Genomic DNA, 22,820 nt, shown 5'->3' on the forward strand with positions numbered 1-22,820 from the left:
CGGAAGTCCCGCCAGCAATTAAAGCCAGCGGGCTGATATTTAAAGCAGCTATTAAAGTTATTGAAGTTGTTAATTTCATGGTGATTGAGGCAGGGAAACAATTTTCATTCAGCCTCAGTGTGTTTCCCGTGCTGTGGGAAACACTCCATGTTTTAGGAGACGTGTTTCAGCCAGCAGCCAGTTGGACATTTAAATCCCGGTTTGACAGATGGGGATAAAAGGTGAGTTATTGTAGCAGGGCACTCAGTTCTCTCAGGCAAACTTTTAGCTGGGAGATCTTTGTGTTTAGACTGAAAATTCTTGGTTTACACTCAGAATTGTTCTGTTTACACATATTTACCAACTTTTCGGACCTCCTCAAACTGACACCATCAGGATGGGGGGGTCGCGATGGCTGTATTCACCAGTACATCCGAGGACGAGCAACATCACCAGCCTCACCAGGCACCGCGTGCACTTCCGCCAATGGTAGCTCCACAACACAGTGCTGCACCACAGGCACCTGCACAAGAGCACAGAGGGCAATAACAGAGGGAGCAACGTCACAGGAGGCACTACCCTCGTCAGAGGGTCTACAGACCGAGACTCAACTTCCTGGACCTCTCTGAGGAGCAGCGCATATGGCAGCTGAGAGTGAGTCGCCAGGTGGTCGCAGACATCTGCAGCCTCCTTCATGCCGAGCTGCTCCCGGCTGGGCCGAGTGGCATCTCATTACCTGTCGCAGTTAAAGTGACCACTGCCCTCAACTTCTTCGCCTCCGGATCATTCCAGGGTGACCCCGGCGACATCGCCGGGGTCTCTCTGTAGTCTGCACACAAGTGCATAAGCCAGGTCACCGAAGGCTTGTTTTGCAGAGCCTCGCAATAAGTCAACTTCATCATGGATGACCTCAGCCAGACGGAGAAGGCAGTGGGATTCCACTCTTTGGCTGGCTTCCCATGTGTACAGGGTGCAATCGATTGCACGCATGTAGCAATCTGAGCACCTCCACACGAGCCAGGACTGATCATCAACAGAAAGGGGTATCACTCCATCAACACTCAGCTCGTTTGTGACCACCATAAAAGATGTCTTCACGTGTGTGCCAGATTCCCTGGCAGCTGCCATGATGCCTTCATTCTGTGGGAATCCAACATCCCGGGCCTCTTCCATGCACCGAACACCCTTAAGGGCTGGCTTCTCGGGGACAAGGGATACCCCCTGCACACGTGGCTCATGACACCTCTGAGGAACCGCATCAGCGAGCAATAGCGTCGATACAACGACAGCCACATCGCCACCAGGTCTATAATTGAACATGCCATAGGGCTGCTGAAGGTGCAATTTCGGTGCCTCGATCATTCTGGGGGGAGTGCTTCAATACGCACCAGCGAGAGTGGGTCACATTATAGTAGTTTGTTGTGTCCTGCACAACATGGCGCAACAGAGAGAGGTCCGGTTGAGGAGGCCCATCCCCTCATCCACCATTCACATCTGCCATCCACATTGAGGAGGAGCAGGAGGAGGAGGAGGAGGACGAACCCATGGGCAGAGCAGCAGCTCACCTGGTTGCTCGTGAGGCCAGGGAGTCACTCATATGGGAACGGTTCTCGTAAAATCAGAAAGTGAGAAGAGTCCAGACCTCACACCACCTGGAAAGACCAGCACCAACACCATCACCAACCCCCACTCCCTGCACAAAACACTCCTGCAACTACACATACATCCACTGTAAAGTGACACACTGGGTGGCATCAAGTGTCGCCATTCATGATGAAGCACGTGAAAGGCGCTATCATAAAAGCCACTCATGAATAGGCAAGATGTGGCAGTAGTGGTGAGAATGATAACAATTAATGTGACTTTAACAGAAACCAAATATAAATGAAAAACATGACAGTCGATCAGACACCCTTGTGCATACCCTTCGTAATCACAAATCCTTAGCCTTTCTCTTCCTACCACTTCTACGTGGTACATCCCCTATGGCTGCAGCAGAGGTAGTGGCAGGTTGCTCATGTTCATGCCCTGACTCCTTGGACGCTTTGGTCCTACGCCCTCCAAAGGCGGCTCCAACTGTACCTGTGCAGGGGCTGACTCGGCCACCTGGAGAGGAGGCTACATTGTGGGTACTGGTTGAGGGGGGGGCATGGGTGAGACGTGGATGCGCTTTGAGTGGCGTCCCCATTTGCTATCATCCCTCTCCTGAACCAGGCACACATTACTCCTACAACCCTGCTGGACAACAATTTGGAGGACATGTATGATGCCTTGGAAGCCCAGTTGTAAAGTTTCTGTCTGCCTGTTTAAGGTGGCAGAATGTTGTTCACCCTGAGTCTGAACGGCCGTTGTCAGGGCCTGAATGGACTCATTTGTGAGCTGTGCTTGAAGCTCAATGGAGGCTAGCCTTCTCTCCATCGCAGTCATTCCCGCACTTACCTCCGACACTATCTCAGAGATGCCCTCACGTCCCTGCGACACTATCTCAGAGATGCCCTCACGTCCCTGCGACACTATCTCAGAGATGCCCTCACGTCCCTGCGACACTATCTCAGAGATGCCCTCACGTCCCTGCGACACTATCTCAGAGATGCCCTCACGTCCCTGCGACACTATCTCAGAGATGCCCTCACGTCCCTGCGACACTATCTCAGAGATTCCCTCACGTACCTGTGCCACCATTCCACGAATGCAGGAGTTGGACTCCTCCATCCTCTGCGCTGTGGAGAGTGTGTGTGGCACCTGTTCCAGTACATTGCACATGTGCTGCTGTCCATCGATCATTCTCCTTTTAAAGGATGACCCCCAGGGTTCAATATCTGCGTCCAGCTGAGCAGAGCCTGGAGAGGAGTGTTCCCACTGACGCAGACTCTCCGCAGCTGCCCCTGCCACCAGTGTCTGCACCTGCTCACTTGTATGTGGTAACTCATCCGTGCCAACCCAATTAACTGACTACTAAGACCCACTGAGGTGTGAGTATCTGCGCTGGTGGATGGTTCGCTAAGATGTGACGGTACGTCCTCCGAGGCCGGCAGGTCCTCTGAGGAATCGCCCTCTCCCATCAATCCGGTCGTTGAAGGGCCAGTAAGAGAACAGAAGGCAATATTAAGCATCATCACAGGTGTGTTACGTTGCGATGAGCATACTGAGGTGTTCAACATCAATTCATCAATTCTTGTGTGTGATGAATGTTAAAGTTGTGTCATCAGATGTTTGTGGGGTGCCAGTCTCGGCGTTCCCAATGGACAGGCACTCAAGGGTGCAGCTGATCTGCAGGGCCTCCTCCTCCGCGTCTGTGAGGACCACTATTTGTGGAGGCCCCCTCCAGTCCTCTCCCTCTTGCATTCATTTTGCGCTCTCTTCTAGAAGGGGAAAAAGTACAGACGTGTGAGTGAGTGATGGTGAAGTGGTCAGCCGATGAATGCATTGATTTGGGTGAGGCTGACCATGAAAGAGGTGCATCAGAGGGTGAGTATGAGACAGAGACATCACATTGGATCAGGATTGTGGTGAGTGGTAGTGGTGGGGTGACAAATGGGGAGGTGAGGAAGTGCAGATAAGTTGAGGATGAGCCTTAAGTGGGTGTGAGGAGTGATGTGATGGAGTAGTCTTGGCAGTGCAGAATGAGTTGGGGGGTTGGGGGGCGATGATGTGGAACACAGATGTAGGAGAATCAGTAAGTGTACTCACTTTTGCTGACCTAGTTAGGTCATTGAAACGCTTACTGCACTGGATCCAGGTGCAGGAGATGTTGCTGCTGCTGGTGACCTCCTCTGCAACCTCAAGCCAGGCCTTCTTGAGGGCAGAGGCAGAGCACTTCCTCCTATCGGCTGGGTAAAACAGTTCCCTCCTCCTCCTCACCCCGGCCAGCTGCAGCTGAAGTGAGGAGTCACGGAACCTTGGAGCAGCCTTGCCCCTGTGCTGCTCCATTGTGTGGTTTTGGTCTTTGCTCCAGCAAAAGCCATTGGAGCAATGGCCCTTTAAATAGAGATTCTCCAGCTGACAGCCTGTCATGCGGGTGCGCAGTCCATCCTCTGTGCAGCTTTCGGACAGCAAACCCGGAAGTCATGTTAAGGGCCATCAATTAACTCGTGATCACGTGGGGAACGGTAAGATTTTAGTATCCGGGTTTGCCGCGTGCCCATTGACCCCCTCCGCTGCCATCCCGCCGCCATTTCAAAATTGAGCTCAAAGAGTCTGCAAAGGGATATAGATAGATTAAGTGAGAGGGCAAGAAGGTAGCAGATGGATTATAATGTGAGGAAATGTGAGGTTATTCATTTTGGTAGGCAGAATAGAAAAACAGAATTTTTTAAATGATGAGAAACTATTAAATGTTGGTGTTCAGAGGGATTTGGGTATCCTTGTACATGAAACACAGAAAGTTAACATGCATGTACAGCAAACAAATAGGAAGGCAAATGGTATATAGGCCTTTATTGCAGGGGGATTAGAGTACAAGAGTAAGGAAGTCTTGTTGCAATTGTACAGGGCTTTGGTGAGACCACACCTGGAGTACTGTGTACAGTTTTGGTCTCCTTACCTAAGGAAGGATCTACTTGCCTTAGAGGTGGTGCAACAAAGGTTCACTAGATTGATTCCTGGGATGAGAGGGTTGCCCTATGAGAGATTGAGTAGAATGGGCCTATACTCTCTAGAGTTTAGAAGAATGAGAGATGATCTCATTGAAACATATAAGATTCTGAGAGAGCTTGACAGGGTAGATGCTGAGAGGTTGTTTCCTCTGGCTGGACAGTTTAGAACTAGGGGGCACAGTCTCAGGATAAGGGGTCGGCCATTTAGGACTGAGATGAGGAGGAATTTCTTCACTCAGAGGGTTGTGATTCTTTGGAACTCTCTACCCCAGCGGGCTGTGGATGCTCAGTCATTGAATATATTCAAGGCTGAGATTGATAAATTTTTGGATTCTAAGGAAATCAAGGAATATGGGGATCAGGCGGGAAAGTGGAGATAAGGTTGAAGATCAGCCATGGTCTTATTGAATGGTGGAGCTGGCTCGAGGGGCCGTATGGTCTACTCCTGCTCTTATTTCTTATGTTCTTATGTTCGTATCTTAATCTGGACCGTGCACACCAGAGCAAAGGCAGTTAGCACTGGATGCTGGGTGAATCCCAGTGCTTGCAATCTATGGTTTAGATTAGGATGTTAAAGACATGTCCTGTGGGCCAGATCCAGACCACAAGCTCCCAATTTCCAGTCAACAAAGCCCTGGGTCAGTTTTTTTCTATTTGCACATTTGCATTTAGACCAAAGAGGAAGCAAACTTTTTCCACCAATGAGGCAGCAGTCTTTACCAATCCTGCAGGTTACAAAGCTCAAAACACTGCAAACCACAAAAGGAAACCTACTTAAGAAGAAAAGGACGAGGACCTCCTGTTTGACTAATGTTGCTGAATGGCTTTGGTTGCCTGCTATTCATTGAAGTAGCAAGTATTTTGAACATGTGATGTATTTGTATATTTGTTATATTTAATGTTTGACCTGCCAGAGATCAGGTGGTGGTGAGGATTGCACAAGAGGAGTGTTTGGAGGTAGAACAGATCAAGCATGGCAGCAACAGACAGCAACAGAACGAGTAGACCAGGTGATGAAAAGACAGTGGTCAGTGATGGAACAGACAGACCTGACCAGACCAGGGAGAGGACAGAACCATATGAACCAGGGCTACAGAGAGTGAGGAACATCAGCCAGCAGAAAAAGTAAGCAAGGAACAGGCTGTCAAACAATTTTACTAAATGGGACTCTGACTTTTATAACATATGGGCATCCTAATTTTTTTGATGAGCGTCAATGGAAAATAGTGCACATGGTGTTGTCGACAGTCACATAACCTGTGATATTTAGAATGCTTTAGTTTCTAATAATGATTCTGGCTGACCACAAGTTGTTAAATCACCCTCTAGTTATGACACATGGATCCAGAACCCCGCTCCATTCGGTTGGACACCCCTAGCTTAGATCTCATAACAGCTGAACCAGGTACTTTCCAGGGAAGGTACACTGACAATTGCTAACTACCATTAGATGGGCTTTGATGCTGTTAGCAATGAAGGACACTTTTTGGTGGACATCCAGCAAAAGGTGGAGCACGGCTATTGGTAATTATCAACTAACAATGCATATGCTAACGTGGTCAATAAAGGCCCCTGAAAGGAAAAGGAACCAGGTGCCAGCTTAGGGTGTGCACCAAAGTTGCTTGCAAAATTAAACATGACCAAGTTAGCAATGAGCCATCTCCACTGTTTACCCACATCTGAAACCATGGGAAACTTCTGCAACAGGTGTAATTCAATGCCACTTAGTTGACTAGGCATGCTAAGTTTGATACAAAGTGTACTTCAATACTAACAACCAATGCTTTCTCTGTACAGAATGATGGGCTCTGATGGTGATGACAAAGTTAATTCAGATTGGTAACAACTTTGATGTCACCACCAAGCTACAGACTAAGATTGGTTCTGGGTAAGTTCCATTGCTTATCATCTAGCCGAATTTCAGGGAGTGGGGCTGTTAGAAGTGACAGGGTTTGGATGACAAAAACTGGTATTTTGTGGGTGGATGTTGATGCTGATATGATTATTAATCATGGACAAAATGTGCCTAAGTACAATAAGGCCGGGTTCAGGTAACCTCCCACGTGTTTGTTGGGGCACAGAGCGTGTCAACAGAGGAAACCAATAGCCCGTATCAAAATCAATCATGAAAAGTATTAGAGCTTGTAGCAGGCCTTAGTGTTGTAACTCAGAAGTCTTCATGATATCAATAGGCAAGAATGGGATATTTTCACTTTGAGGGTTCTTAATCCCTAGGTAGGAGAGAAACTAGGATTATATTAGTGCACCAAGGTGAGACAATCAGACCTCATGGGTTGGGGTTACATTCCAGTCAATCAGCTGAACAGCTGAATTTCAGAAGTGGGGGGTGGGGAGGAATCTAGGTAGACAGCCAGAAGGAAGAAAATATAAATTCCCAGACTGAATAGATGGGGATGAAACTTATAGATGTGAACTCTGTTTGAGTAATGTAAAGGATGTAGTTTGAGGAGTTCTGGAGGAACTGGGTTTCCTTCAAATCAGTTTTTGGAGCTGAGGCAGGGGCAAAAAGGGAGACCAGGATGGAGAACATTCAACGCAAGAGCACAAATCTGGGCATCAACCCCTCTAGCCCCTTTGTGCTCTTAGAAACTTAATTCCATAAAAGTTTGGAGAATAAAGAGCGGAAAGGATAAATCTTAACATAGAAGAGTGTATCTGAGGGCAGAGAAAAACCAGAAAGAGCAAAATGGCCTAACAGAGAGCAATTAAGGTCAAATAAGGATTAGAAAGGCTCAGTAAAGCCTATCTGAATGAAAGACTTGAAAGTGACAACCTAACACCTAGAAAAATAATAGATCTTGTATTCTAGTATTACATTTAAGAACAGGCATTGCTATACCAAGTATTTCTGATTTCCAAACTAAAGATTAGGAAACCTAATTATAGAAGTCTCTAATAAGCAATCTTGTGTATAATATTAGATTTAAGTAATGGATATATAAACACAGGCCAATATTTCGGGCTAGCGATTTTTAGTTTATAGCAGATTAATATTTGTCCAGCCCTACAAATTATCCTACAGTTAAGTTTATTGGCACAGTGGATCCAGACGTACAGCACCAAGAAAATTAAAAACTAGCAACTCAGGAGTGATTCATTGATCTTAAGAATATCCAGGTGTTGCACATAGTAAGAACTTGCATTTAAATAGAACCTTTTGTGTCTTTTAGAAATTCCAAAGGACTTGATAGCCAATTAATTACTTGTGATTTGCAGTCACTTGTTATGTAAGCAAGCTGTGGATAATGTGAGTATCAAGAGTAAAGAAGTAGTGTCAGACAACAATTCTTTGGTGTCTGGGAAGTAAGGCCCCATATGTGCACAGAAGGTACGGTAAAATGCTGGATCGCAAACCCAACCTCGAAATACAGGGGATAAAAGTAGACAGAATTACCCTTATGGTAGATGTACCTCTTAAAGCTGTTACAGTGCTTGACAGAGCCTTTACCCCACTACTACTAGATAGAGGACCCATTTAAAGAGAGAGGGAAACTAGATCTCACAAATAGTTAAAAGAAACAGTTAATTGAATTAAATGCTATATGTACAGTCCATCTCTATCCATAGTGTCACAGAATGAGTTTTCCTTTGACCTATTCCTACACTGAAATGAACCAATTCGGCTACCAGACTGTAAAAGTGACTTATTTTGATTCCTACTTAGTATAATATCTTTGAGAATAGATCTCTGTTTTACTGCTCACAGGTTATTTATTTTTGTCTTGCACTTTCTTGCCAAAATTATTGTTGAGTATGACTCCCCACTCTCCATTCATTTAAAAAATGTGTTGCCTTTGTGACTGAAACTATTCCAAAAGCAGGAGGCTGTGTTTACATCAAGAAACAAATCAATTGCAGGGCTTCACAAACCAATAACAAATGAGAGCACCATTGTTGATTACAATTCCGATATTATTATAGGTAAACTTATGAGCTTACAATAGCATGGCTGTTTTTACAGTGGTTTACTAAGCCATCATGTTTATTGGATATGTTTATTTCATAAAACAGTAAATGTATATCATAAATAGAATGCTGACTTCATTAATGAAAAACCTGAATAACTAACGAGAACCAGATAAATGGTTATTTACTTGTGAAATTGAGATTCCAATCCAGATTGTGAATGATTCTGTTCAGGTAGCCAATGGGAACAGAGGAAAATAATAATACCTGGAAAAGGTCATTGGATCAACAAGTTAATCTTAACCCCATTTTGCTGCCTTCTCAACATCTATCTCAATTTTTTCTTTCTCCAGAAATATATCTTGTTTTTTGAAACCATGTATAATAATCGCTTCAATGGTTTTTCCTGGTAACATATTCCATATGTGTATTACCCTTAGTATGAAATAATTCTGTCTGAAATCCCCATTTACTCCTAATTTCCTCATTTTAAAATTCTGATCCCCACTTTCTGAACCTTTCATCAGTGTGAACAATTTATCTGGATCAACTTTACTAAACCCCTTCATAATTTTGAAAACTTCTATAAGGTCACCGTGAAATCTCTTTTCCAGCTTCCTTAACCTTACCTTGTTACTTAGTGAATCATTTCTCCTGTCTGTAATTTTGTGAAAAAAGTAGCATGAGTACAAAACCCATGCTGACTTTTTAAAATTATTGAAGTGAGGACTTTTACCCCCCTCCCACCTGGTATAATTTTTGTTGCCCTACACCTGAGGACAGTAATAGCCTACGATATAGTGAACAATACTGCACACAGTACACCAGATGAGATTTAACCAGCACCTTTGATAATAACATCACCTCACAGATAATACCCTAGTTTCTCTGCAACTGCAATCTGGTACCTTGTTTGCTTTTATTCCATAACATCTATACACTAGGTTGATAATTCAGTGATTTTTGTTTCCACAATAATATTCCAATCCCTTTCTTGATCGATAAGCTGCATGACTGTTCATGAAGTACATTGATCAGAAAAGGGATTGGAGAACTATTGTGGAGGAAAAAATCATTGAATTGTCAGATCTGAGTCAGGATGTTGTGGGTGAAAAGCAAGCAAGGTACAGGGTTGCACTAGGGGAATAGAGTATAAAACAAGAGGTGATGTTACTATTGAAGGTGCTGGTTAGACCTCATCTGGGGTACTGGGTGCAGTATTGCTCATTATATCATAGGGATGATATTATTGTCTTCAGGCATACTTTGTACCTTGGTTTATTGCTTTAAAATGAATTATTTTACATTGTCTATATTGAACTTGGACTTTTATCCCATAGAATATGTTTTTTATTCTATGCCAGGTGGAAAATGGCATCACAATTTGGTCAAACAATAAATATTCTTTTCTTTCTGTATAGTTGAAATGGTTAATTTTAAAAATATATTTATATTGGTTGCTGTCCAAAAACTACACATTTTTGCCAGTTGCCTAACTTAATAATGAAAGAAGTCCATGCTTGTTTGGGACCAAAACAATCCTTGAAATTTAATACTTAATCTTCATTTAGGAGTTTTTCAAATTAGCAGACAGATGTGTACACAGTGAGGTGACAGCTCAATTTGATAAATGAGAAGTCTCTTTTATCCATACGAGTATTGTAAATGCACAATACTCAGTAATATTGGAAATGCTAATTTAATCTACTCAGAATAAAAACTTTCATTACATGTTTGTGGTTTTGTCACGTGAGTTATCAAGTCTCTCTCCCTTGTGAAATAAATTGGATATTCCATTGTTCTCTATTATAAATCCTTTATTTACACACACTGCATTACTTTATGGTAAAATATGATATTTTCTATAATCATTTTATTTAATATTCCACATAGACAATAGTTCTAATAGCAATTCAGGAAAAAACGTTCAGTTGATGTACTTAATCTTTGCTCATCATAGCATCTGAAGCCTGAACTTTAGTGTCAATGATGGCCTTGCAGAGTAAGTACAGAAGTGTCAGACTTTCCACTGATGCTACTGAGACAATGGCAGTGACTACAAATCATCCAGAAAAAGTCACATCATTGGTGATTAATACTTTAAGAGAATGAACCATGGCCTAGAAATTATTTCATGTCCGACTTGGGGCATCAACCCAATGGTGGCTTTGAACCGCCGCGCCGAAACTGAAGTGCAAGAGGACCGTGCAAAATTGACCCTCTTGCCAGTCGCGCCCCAAGAGGCAGTGCACCAGTTTTGAAAAGGACGAAAGTTGACTGGCGAAGATGCCAGCACTGGGCCCACGTTAAGTCCGGGAGGGTGGGAGAGATCTCTGGGGAGGTGAACAGTATTAATATGGAGCCTTGTGGGACATTCCTGCTCCTCCTGGCTCCACATTCAGGCAGCCTCCAGCAGTCACTTTAAAGACAGCTGGTTTGGGTGCATTTCGCCTGATAAAACTGACTGCAGCTTGCATGGTGCATGCTGCGGTCAGTCGGGAACCAATTCATAAAGGGGCCTGAAATGGAAATTAGGTCCCTGATTTGGATGTGCAATGGACCTAAGGCCAGTTTCAGGTGGGCGCCCTGAATGACTAGAGGGTACTATAACCAATATGGCGTGCAGTGCATAGCTGGCATGGAATGAGTGCGGCATACTGAATACCATATTGGACCCTTCAACACCCATTTTTTTGCTGCACAATCCAAATTTCAAGGTCCATAAACTAGATTTTCCACACAATATGAGGTTTTCACAGAATTTGTCTTAGCAATAGTTAAAAGATAAACAAATTGTGTCTTTTAGTCTTGATCTTAGAAATCTACCGAAAAATAGTGGGTTTAATGCCAGGAGAATCCCAAATACCCAAAATGAACTTGCTAACAGCCCACAAGAATGCACAATCATTCCTTTAATAGAAATCACTGACCAAATCCTTTCTCATATACTATTTGTCATTTTCAGCATAAGATGATCAATATCTTGGCTTTGAAATATATAATATATTATAACTGTCACAATAAGTTACATCATCTAGAAGTGATCATTTTTGAAGCGTAAAGCACAATGTTGGCTAATATTAGATATAAAAGTTCAGTAGATTTTATTTTTTTTAAAAAGAAAAGTGGGGAGAGCAGCTGTTGAAACAATGCTGTATTATTATTCCCCTCACAACTGCCTTGAGAACTTTTCATAATCCGAAGCTATTGTTGTGCCACCAATTTAGTGCCAAATTTGTGCTGGTAGTTGAATAAATTTGGTACGCTCGGAAAGGTGTGGTCCACAGCACCTTGCATGGCAGTCTTACTACAAAATGGCAATGTGCCTGCTAGAGCCGATACAGTGTCGTAAGAATTTGTTCTACTTAAAGGAGTATCCCAGACCAGACTCATGACAGTAATTAGATTTCGCTGTGTGCTGAGAGGTAAATAGGCCAGGCACATTTAATACCCTTGTTTCCTCCAAATCCTGAAGCAACAGTATGTACGCACAGGCACAATACGAGCTTGTACATGGGAAGTGGCATTCAGAGGAAACAGGAGCATGACTGACTATGGATAAGTGCAACCTTGTGGGTGCAAATGATACGGATCATGGAATGCCCTCTGACTCACATGGTGTGGTATCCATTATGCTATTGTTACGACTGGAATAGCAGCCTGGAACTTCACTAAAATGTGCTACCATGTACATTTTAAAGCAACATTTGTTAACAGGCAACTTGAATAGATTATGTTTTGTACAGAAGAAAATCTGCAATAGCTATGAGAACATTGGTAGCTGAAAAACAATAACATTTACAGCAATGTTTTTTCTGTCTGTACTCAGGGAAGGGAGAAAGGAGGGACGGATGTGTTTGAAGCCTGTAAGGATCCCAACTTATAACTTGGATTTTTATAGGGTTTTTGTTTGCCAGTGGTTTCTATCTGCTGCTAATATGCTCCTGCAAAAATTGGTGTTGATTTTTTTTCTCACAGAGTCTTACAAAAATGTAATGAGGTACAAAACTGATTAACCAGATAATTTTGATGAGATGAGGGGTTATGCACTGGCTATCAAATTGTAATATTATTTATTAAAAAATTATATATACAGAATAGTTTCATTTCTGAGAAAAAAACATTTTAGTACAAACACATCCACCACATGACATCATATACTTTCAGGCCCTCCTTCATTATTACCAATTGCCCTTTTAACTATGTGACACTACTGTACCAATTTTAATGGGTCTACATAAAATAAAAAAAAGTCAAAAACAAATTTGTTCTTTAGCAACATCAATCTATACAAAGAAGAATATGAAATTGTTGTTGATTAATTTAAGACTCCTTGGGTCCTGATTTGGGCCACTTCTGCACTGCCACCCAGGTTCACAGTTGCCTTTGCTCCACTCTCTGGACTAACCTCATACCGTACTCTGCTCTGCTTCCAACAGCCAATGCCAGAGGACATCTACTAGTGTGTATAAAATAAACAAAGAATATGCAGTTGTGATGTTGAGTTTAACGGTCTGTTAGTTTTTGTTATTAGAAGCCTAGGTTTATAAGATCTATAGGCCATATTTTTCTCTCCAGTTTTTTTTAATGAAAAGTATCTGTGTTTAAATAGGTGTGCCGTATCAGTAAATGCCACTAACAAGCTATTCATCTGTGTTTGTCACCACTCTGAAGATTGTTCCTATCCAAAATTTGAAAAGTAGCAAAATGAAGAAAAGCTTTTTGCTTGTTCAGCTTGTTAAAAGCAATTGGACAAATTGAGCAGAATTATGTAGGGGAGGAGGTGATAAATGAAAGTAAATATTGAGCTCCAAGTCAAACTTACCATTTGTGAGCTTAACCTATGGGAATATTTCAAAATATCAACACAGCTGCAGTTATAGTGGAAAGATAAGCAAGAGATCACTTGCATAATGAGAGACAAAGAACAACAAATCTGATCATCAGTTGCAAACATATAAAATGGCTTTTGAAATTTGTAATTACGGTGCTGTTTATGCTTCCACTGTTTGTGTTGATCCTGTACAAAGCATGTCCCGTGGAAAGTGAAGGAGACTCAGACCTGTGTCCCCTCCAATTCATTGTAACTCTGAGTTCCCATAATCTACTTTTCCAAGTTTGCTTTGCTGTTTTTTTCCCACCATCCCTTCATAATACAATATTTGCCAGCCTCACTTCAAAGACCCTGAAGATCTGGTATGTCACCACTTTAAACCCTATTCACATGTTTTTCTTTTTGAATATCTCAGCAGTCACATGGTAACTTATTTTTTACAATATCAGGCTATATTTTTTTTAATAGATTAATGACCTGATTTTGTTATTTTACAGTAAAAACATATGAGGTAACCATGTGCAGCATATGGTTAAATTTCCAACATGTGCAGAACCTTGCCCATCAGAAGCACTTATTGTAAATTCAGGTGTGCTGCTCAACCATTTCACAAAAAGGATTGTGCATTGCATATTGCCATGTCACAGACTTTTCTCTATTTATATTAGTTAGGTGACTCATTATCTGTTTGAGAAATGTTAAAGTATTATTAATATCAGGTGTGTTGTGATTAGCTGAGTTCCTACTAATACAATTGCATTATATGGAATTGCCTATTTAAAAATTGTGCACACCTTCCATTTTGTTAGCAGTTGAAATAATTACTGAAAAAAAGTTATTAACCCATTTTCAAACAAAGCAGAAAATTTAGCTCCATATTATCTGCTACCTGTATCGTACTGGCCATGAGTTGCCTGCACCACATTTCTCTCTTCCATGCAATTGTAGATGCTGTTTGCATTGCCATTTTCCGCTTTTATAGTATTTTTTCCATCAAATACATATGGTGTCTTCACTGAGATTTCTGAACACTATCTTGTAAGGTAGCTATTGTATTAATTAATATTGTATTTGTTACTGCCCATTGGCAAGGCATGTAATTGGCAAATGAGTTTCAATATACATGTGTGAGGTGGTGCATTTTTGGTAGGAAGAATAAGAAGGCCACATATTGCTTGGATAATAAGTCTAAATGGGGTAGAGGAGCAAATGGATCTAGGGGTACAGATACACAAATCACTAAACGTAGCGATGCAGGTTAATAAGGCCATAAAAAAGGCGAAACAAGCACTGGGATTCATTTCTAAAGGGATAGAATCGAAAAGCAGAGACATTATGTTAAACTTGTGTATAACCTTGGTTAGATGTAAGGAATCTTACAACACCAGGTTATAGTCCAACAAATTTATTTTAAAATCACAAGCTTTTGGAGATTATCCCCTTCGTCAGGTGAATGAGTGAAAGGTTCTCAAATCGCATATCTTATATTAGGCTGGGACACCATCACACCAATCAAAAGGTGTCGTTGGTGTTCAGACAGATTAGCCACGGAGAACAGTACGTCCCAGTACACTGAATATACATTGTGTTAAATTACACAGACAGAGAGAAAGAGACCCAAATGGCAGAGAGAGAGAGAGAATATTAAAAACAGATAACTTTTTTTTCCCCTTGCTGGTGGGGTTACGTGTAGCGTGACATGAACCCAAGATCCCGGTTGAGGCCGTCCTCATGGGTGCGGAACTTGGCTATCAATTTCTGCTCGACGATTTTGCGTTGTCGTGTGTCTCGAAGGCCGCCTTGGAGAACACTTACCCGAAGATTGGTGGCTGAATGTCCTTGACTGCTAAAGTGTTCCCCGACTGGGAGGGAACCCTCCTGTCTGGCGATTGTTGCGCAGTGTCCGTTCATCCGTTGTCGCAGTGTCTGCATGGTCTCGCCAATGTACCATGCTCCGGGGCATCCTTTCCTGCAACGTATGAGGTAGACAACGTTGGCCAAGTCACAGGAGTATGAATCATGTACCTGGTGGGTGGTGTCCTCTCGTGTGATGGTGGTATCCGTGTCGATGATCTGGCATGTCTTGCAGAGGTTGCCGTGGCAGGGTTGTGTGGTGTCGTGGACGCTGTTCTCCTGAAAGCTGGGTAATTTGCTGCGAACGATGGTCTGTTTGAGATTGGGTGGCTGATTAAAGGCGAGTAGTGGAGGCGTGGGGATGGCCTTAGCGAGGTGTTCGTCGTCATCGATGACATGTTGAAGGCTGCGGAGAACAGGCCCAACGAATACACAGGATCTGCTCAGACGAGGAGGAACGCATGGACACCTACAGATGCTGAAAGACGCCCTCGTAAGAACGGGATATGACGCTCGACTTGTCGATCGACAGTTCCGACAGGCCACAGCGAAGAATCGCATAGACCTCCTCAGAAAACAAACACGGGACGCAACCAACAGAGTACCCTTCGTCGTCCAGTACTTCTCCGGAGCGGAGAAACTACACCATGTTCTCCGCAGCCTTCAACATTCATCGATGACGACGAACACCTCGCTAAGGCCATCCCCACACCTCCACTACTCGCCTTCAAACAGCCACCTAACCTCAAACAGACCATCGTTCGCAGCAAATTACCCAGCTTTCAGGAGAACAGCGTCCACGACACCACACAACCCTGCCACGGCAACCTCTGCAAGACATGCCAGATCATCGACACGGATACCACCATCACACGAGAGGACACCACCCACCAGGTGCATGATTCATACTCCTGTGACTCGGCCAACGTTGTCTACCTCATACATTGCAGAAAAGGATGCCCCGGAGCATGGTACATTGGCGAGACCATGCAGACACTGCGACAACGGATGAACGGACACCGCGCAACAATCGCCAGACAGGAGGGTTCCCTCCCAGTCGGGGAACACTTTAGCAGTCAAGGACATGCAGCCACCGATCTTCGGGTAAGCGTTCTCCAAGGCGGCCTTCGAGACACACGACAACGCAAAATCATCGAGCAGAAATTGATAGCCAAGTTCCGCACCCATGAGGACGGCCTCAACCGGGATCTTGGGTTCATGTCACGCTACACGTAACCCCACCAGCAAGGGGAAAAAAAAGTTATCTGTTTTTAATATTCTCTCTCTCTGCCATTTGGGTCTCTTTCTCTCTGTCTGTGTAATTTAACACAATGTATATTCAGTGTACTGGGACGTACTGTTCTCCGTGGCTAATCTGTCTGAACACCAACGACACCTTTTGATTGGTGTGATGGTGTCCCAGCCTAATATAAGATATGCGATTTGAGAACCTTTCACTCATTCACCTGACGAAGGGGATAATCTCCGAAAGCTTGTGATTTTAAAATAAATTTGTTCGACTATAACCTGGTGTTGTAAGATTCCTTATATTTGTCCACCCCAGACCATCACCGGCATCTCCACATCATAACCTTGGTTGGACCACACTTGGAGCATTGTGCACAGTTCTGGTCTCCATATTATGAAAAGGATATAGAGGCATTGGAAAAGGTGCAAAAAAGATTCACAAGGATTCACAACTGAGAGGATATACTTATCAAGAAAGGCTGAACAGGCCGGGGCTCTTTTCTCTAGAAAAGAGAAGGCTGAGGGGTGACCTGATAGAGGTCTTTAAGATAATAAAAAGGTTTGATAGGGTAGACGTAGAGAAAATGTTTCCACTTGTGGGGGAATCCAAAACTAGAGGTCATAAATATAAGATAGTCACTAATAAATCCAATAGGGAATTCAGGAGAAACTTCTTTACCTAAAGAGTTATGAATGTGGAACGCAACCACAAGGAATAGTTGAGACGACTAGCCTAGATGCATTTAAGGGGAAGCTAGATAAGCACATGAGGAATAGAAGGATATGCTGATAGGATTAGATGAAGAAGGGTGGGGGAAGACTTGTGTAGAGCATAAACGCTGGCATAGACCAGCTGGGCCAAATGGCCTGTTTCTGTGCTGTAGACTAGATGTATCACCTCCCAGGCATGGCTTCTGTTTAAACCTCAACTATTCATTCATACTTTATCTCTTACACATTGCAAGATGATTTCTTTATAGCTGCAGGTTTATGAACATAAATTAAACCATTATTTAAGGCCGTAAAAAATTTTAGGAACTGGAAAGGACCATCAAGCTCAAACAAGCCTGTCCCTTTTTCATAGATTAACCCACCTCTCACCATATCCCACAAATCTTTCTTGCTCCAGAACTTCTTCCAATTGTCTCTTGAATCCATAATACTTCATTAATAGACTATTCAACGTGTGCATTTGGGTTCACATTTCACAACAGTTTTATTCATATTACCACTGAAGGTAGAAATCTTAGTCCTGAGAAAATAAGTGATTTTTGAGGTATTTTCATTTGCTTTGAAAGGCTTACATTGCTTCTAAATGATGAATCTTTCACATGTGAATGAACCTCAACAATCATTCTCAGTGTGTTATCCAGTATATTAATTTAATTATTCTTCTCTCAACTATTTTTCTACTTCCATAAATGTACTCTGGGCCCCAGGCTTCTCCAAGGTATTATTAATACTGGTTTGTACTGGAAGAGATGAAGCGATTCTGTTTCTCTCACCCCAAATGAAGCACTCTGCTCACACAGGAGATACTCAGAATATATTTTATTCACGACATAGTAATTTAATTTTTAAGTAATGATCTGTTTATTTCTGCTTTACAAGACACACAACCACAGCTCTATGTCTGAGAATTGATTCAATCCAATTGTGTACCTGAATAATATATGTGGTAACTTCTTGAACTCCAGCAGTTACAAAGAGCATAACTCCGTGTATTATGTAAATATCATTACAATACCATCTAACAGTCCAGTCGAGAGCTGTCTAAACATGTCTGTTGGGGAGAATGGAGCTCAAATGTGAGTTGAAATTGGATATGGGAGTTCACTTCACTTTGTTAAAAGTTGCATCATTCAATGAAAGTGTTACTTTTTTTATTTTGTGCTTTTGGCAATATTTCTTCATTAATTCTTATAAAGTGAATATTCCTGAACAGTGGATGATTAGAAATCAATATAGAATTAAGGAGCAAACTACATTGTGTGATACAGTGATACAGGACCTTATTGTACTATTGCACCGTGTTATGAGGTGGTTGGACACCAATTCATCCCTACGTTGCTTCATGTAGATTTCCTGATCTTGGCTGAATCATTAGGTATATATGTCAAGCTCAGGCTCGCAAGGAAGGCTCTTTTTCATAATACCCTGCGGAGACCAAAAGAAAACTTGTGGAGTCATCTTGGCTAAAAATCCTGGTGGAGAATAACAGAACACCATTAGCAGAGGCCTAGGTGTAGGTCAACAACTTGAGATCTGTTGGCTAGAGAGTGGTATCTGTCATAGAGGGGAACCTAAAAAGGGGGTAAGTAGCTTTAAAAATTAAAAAGAAATATGAATTAATAGAAACAAACTACAAAACTGAGAAGAATAAAAATGAACTCTGACTTGTTTGCAAATTGAAAACAAATGAATGACCTCATTGGGGGAAATGATGTGTTGGTGTGAGCAAATGATCTGAATCCAAAATTTGAAAATTTTAACCTTTCCATCCAAAATACAGCAGAATTTAGCAAACTTCCGGTTTTGTGAAGAAAATAATGAATGTCTGGGAGTAAACTACAAGGCTATAATCTAAACAAAGAGCTCAAATAATGTCACAAGCCTTGAAAGTGAAGCCCAGGTAGTTTCTAAATGTCGGTGGTCCACTGGATAATACTTCAGCCTTCAGTACGCTCATTGGTAGCTGTGAGTATATATATTTATTTAAAAGTAACAGGTCTCCCATGGTGCAGATACAACTGGCACTTGGAGCTTACTGTATGGAGATCAGGAGTGCTAGCCCCAGTCTTGTGACACAGCACTCTGGCCTATCAACATACTGCACCACTAAGCCATCCTTTGAAACTCAATTTTGCAGGAGAGCTATCAATTTTCAATATTTCACACATTGTAAAATAGATAACCCAGTAGCAGGAGCCATCGTGGGCTAAATTGGGCCCCGAAAATGGCATCTGAAGATGCATAGGCACACTTCCGGCGTGACGTGTGCAGGATGCCATCTTGGTAAAGGTGGCTGCGTGTGTGCACACCTAACGAACAGTGGCAGCATGTAAAGTAGAGAGATTATGATATTGATCAGTGTGCAACGCTAATTTGAAGCAGCCGATGCCATTTTCGAACTCCCCGCTCCAGCAAACGCACTGTCATAACCTCCCACAGCTGAACAGGAGTTAAAGGGCATGAAGGACTCCCCCCACCAGCATTATTTAAAGGGGGAGTTGCAGGAGTTACAAGTTAGTTGCTGGATCAGTTATTCTGGCTGCTGGTACAATTGTAGATGTTTGTGGAAATTTCCTATACTTGGAGAAAGCTGCAATATCCTATACATAGTGATCTGGGTGGTCTTGCAGTTCTGTTAGTGGCATTTAAAATAGAGTGCTAAACAACATTGCTTGCAGACATGGATGGCCTGCTAGGGCTTCCCCTGGGAATTGAACATGACTGGGAGCATTAAAAGAAGCCACGCAGAGCAGGACAAGCTGCCAGAAGAGGGAGGAGGAGGAGGAGGAGGAAGTGCAGCAAGAAGTGAAGAAAGTGGAAGAAGAGACATGGAGGCAACAAGGTAGACAGGCCCTGTCTGCCAGGGTTCTGCGTGATCAGATTAAAAATAAAAGATACCAGTAACCTCAAGAACACCTCCCCATTCACCAACAGTCCCACACTCCTTACCTTTCCTCTCCCACATGGCCATCAAATCATCCTCCTTGTGATTACCCATTGCTTCCTCCCTCAGCTCATCGCAGAAATGAAAGCCAACTCCAAATGCAAATCCAAATCCAAATTTATCAATTAACGTATGTAATAAAGCAAACAAAATGATACTATTCATCCTTGTGCATTCCCTTAGTGCCTGTCACTCATGTGCCTTTACCTTTCCTAGCACTCCTACAAGGTGCATTGCCAGTAACAGGAGCATGAGTGGTGGAAGGCTGTTGACCTTCAATTGAGGAGAGTGCAGATGACCTTGGAGGACGACCTTGAGCAGCTCTGGGCCAGGAGGGCCCGGCTTCAGACTGCACCACCTCAGCATAGGCTGCAGCTGTCTGGCCAGGCTGGCTGACAGGCAACAGCATGGACACTGGCGGAGTGTCAGGGGTGGGAGCAGGAATATTGTCATCCTGAGAGAGGACAACAGGTTCGTCTTCAATGGCGCCACTGCCATTTTCACAGGGCAGTGCCTCAGCAATCCTGGTGATCAGCTGGAGAACGGTTTGCTGGATTGCTGTGATGCCCTGGAAGCCCCGTTCCACAGTGGTGCCCAGAGCCATGATAGCAGCAGTCTGAGCCTGTAACACAGCGGTCTGAGCTCCAAATGAAGCATACAGATGTTGGATGGCAGATGTTTGTGCTGCAATGGAAGTTGTGACATTGGGCATCAGACGCTGCATCATGGTGGGTTCTACAGGTGTGCTGATGGAGGTTACCACCCATTCCATGTGGGAAAGGATGGGCTCCAAGCTCTGCGCAAAGCCCTGTGTCAATTTGGAGCTGGACTCCTCCATGAACCTTGACATTGTATGCAGGCTTTCTGGCAGGCTTCCCAGTGCACCAAGCACTCGGTTGTGTAAGCCCATCAGCCTTCTTCTGTAGCCTGGCCCATCGAAGTCATTATCTAACTCCTCTGCAGCAGAACTAGTGTGTGACCACACCCTCCAGCGAGCTGGCACGTGTGGTATCCCTTCCCCCCACCCTGGCTCCTGGCATTTGTGCCCAGTGTCTCACCACATGCAGATCCCTCCTTTAACCTAGCCTCTAAAGTATGCGCAGTATCAGTATCTGTGCTGGCAGCTGCGAGTGTAAAATCGAGTGACGGTGTGTCTGTATCATCACTGTCATCTTCCTCTGCCTCCTCTGACTGTGCCGGTTCCAGTTCTTGGGTGTCTCAAATGACAAAGGGAGACGGGTTGAGTTGTGGTGCGGGGAGAGGAGAGGAGAAAGTAAGACATGCGTGCTGACACCATTTGCAGCATTTTAGTCAGAAAAGATTGTGGGCTGAGGGAGAAGTGGGAAGCGAGGAGGATTCCGTATGCAGAGACCCTCGTCATCGCTACCTCCAGCACCACCAGTGGCCACGGCCACAGCGAAGGACTGCCAATGATCGCCAGTACGGCGTCCTCTATGGGGGTGAGGACATGTAGGCACGCCTGTTCTCCCCCAGGTCTTTCCTGCTGCATGTTGTTATGCGCCACCTTCACCTACAAGAAAGAGGGAAGTGTGTCAGAGAGTGTCCTGCAAGATGTTTGGGTGATGTAGCTGTCATGATTGAACAGCTGCCGGTGTGTGTGACCTGTGAGTTTTGGGTGTGTGGCTTGCAAGAGTGGTAATGTTTGAGGGTGAGATGCAGCCTCTGATTTGCAAGGTTGCATACTGATTGAAAGAGTTTGTTGGTAGGTGGGTGATGGGGGATTTTGTGCGTTGAACAGTGGATGATGCTAGTGGTGCAGTTGGTAGGATATGCCACTTGACAGTTGAACGCATTCACCTCGACCACTCGTGACAAATCATTGAACTTCTTTCTGCACTGCATCCATGTGCATGGAGTGATACTCCTGGCATTGACCTTGTCCACCACAGCCTCCCACTGCCTCTTCAGCATATGTCTGGAGGGCCTCCTGCCCCACTGTGGATATAGGATGGCCCGCCGTCTGTCCACCTCTTCCACCAAGGCCTCCAGTGCACCATCCGGGAACCTTGGTGCACGCTCTCTCGCAGGCGCAGCCACTCCTCAATATCTTCCAGCCCAGGAATCACTTCACACCACTTCCTGCAGCCACAGAGCACCTCCCCTTTAAGAGGTGCAGGCTACCTTTAAATAGTGCTAGCCACTCCCAATAGCGGGGCCCCCGGCTGGTGCGTTGCGCCACTCAGCGCACATAGCGCTGGCTGCACGCAGCAATCATGTAGATTAGCAGGCAGCATGAATGTTACGTGCTGCCTGCATCTCAACGACCGGGCATGGGTTAATCATGCACCTAGAGCCCAGAGCCTATTTTCAGGGGTTAACCAATTTAATGTTTGATTTTTTTAAAATTAGTATTTCTTTTAACTTCATAACCTTTTTTACACAAGTCTGTTGATGTAGTAAAACTATCTGCTCAGAATTTTAATTTAAAAAACAAGAAATACTTTCTTCTGTTTCAGTTTCAGATATGTGGCATAGCATCTCACCAGCAGGGTGCACTGTGCAACACCACATCATCATAGCCACTGCTATTGTTTCTGCAGTATATAATTGTAAAGCATATGTTTAAACAGGAATCAACTTCAACATTTTCACATTAGCACATGCAGCTTTTGTTTCTAATCCTCAGCAGTACATCCCCAAGAAAATGTGTGATCTGTCTTTCTAGCAATATATCATTTTAATCATA

This window comes from Heptranchias perlo, chromosome 21 (genome assembly GCF_035084215.1).
Source record: "Heptranchias perlo isolate sHepPer1 chromosome 21, sHepPer1.hap1, whole genome shotgun sequence".
NCBI lineage: Eukaryota > Metazoa > Chordata > Chondrichthyes > Hexanchiformes > Hexanchidae > Heptranchias > Heptranchias perlo.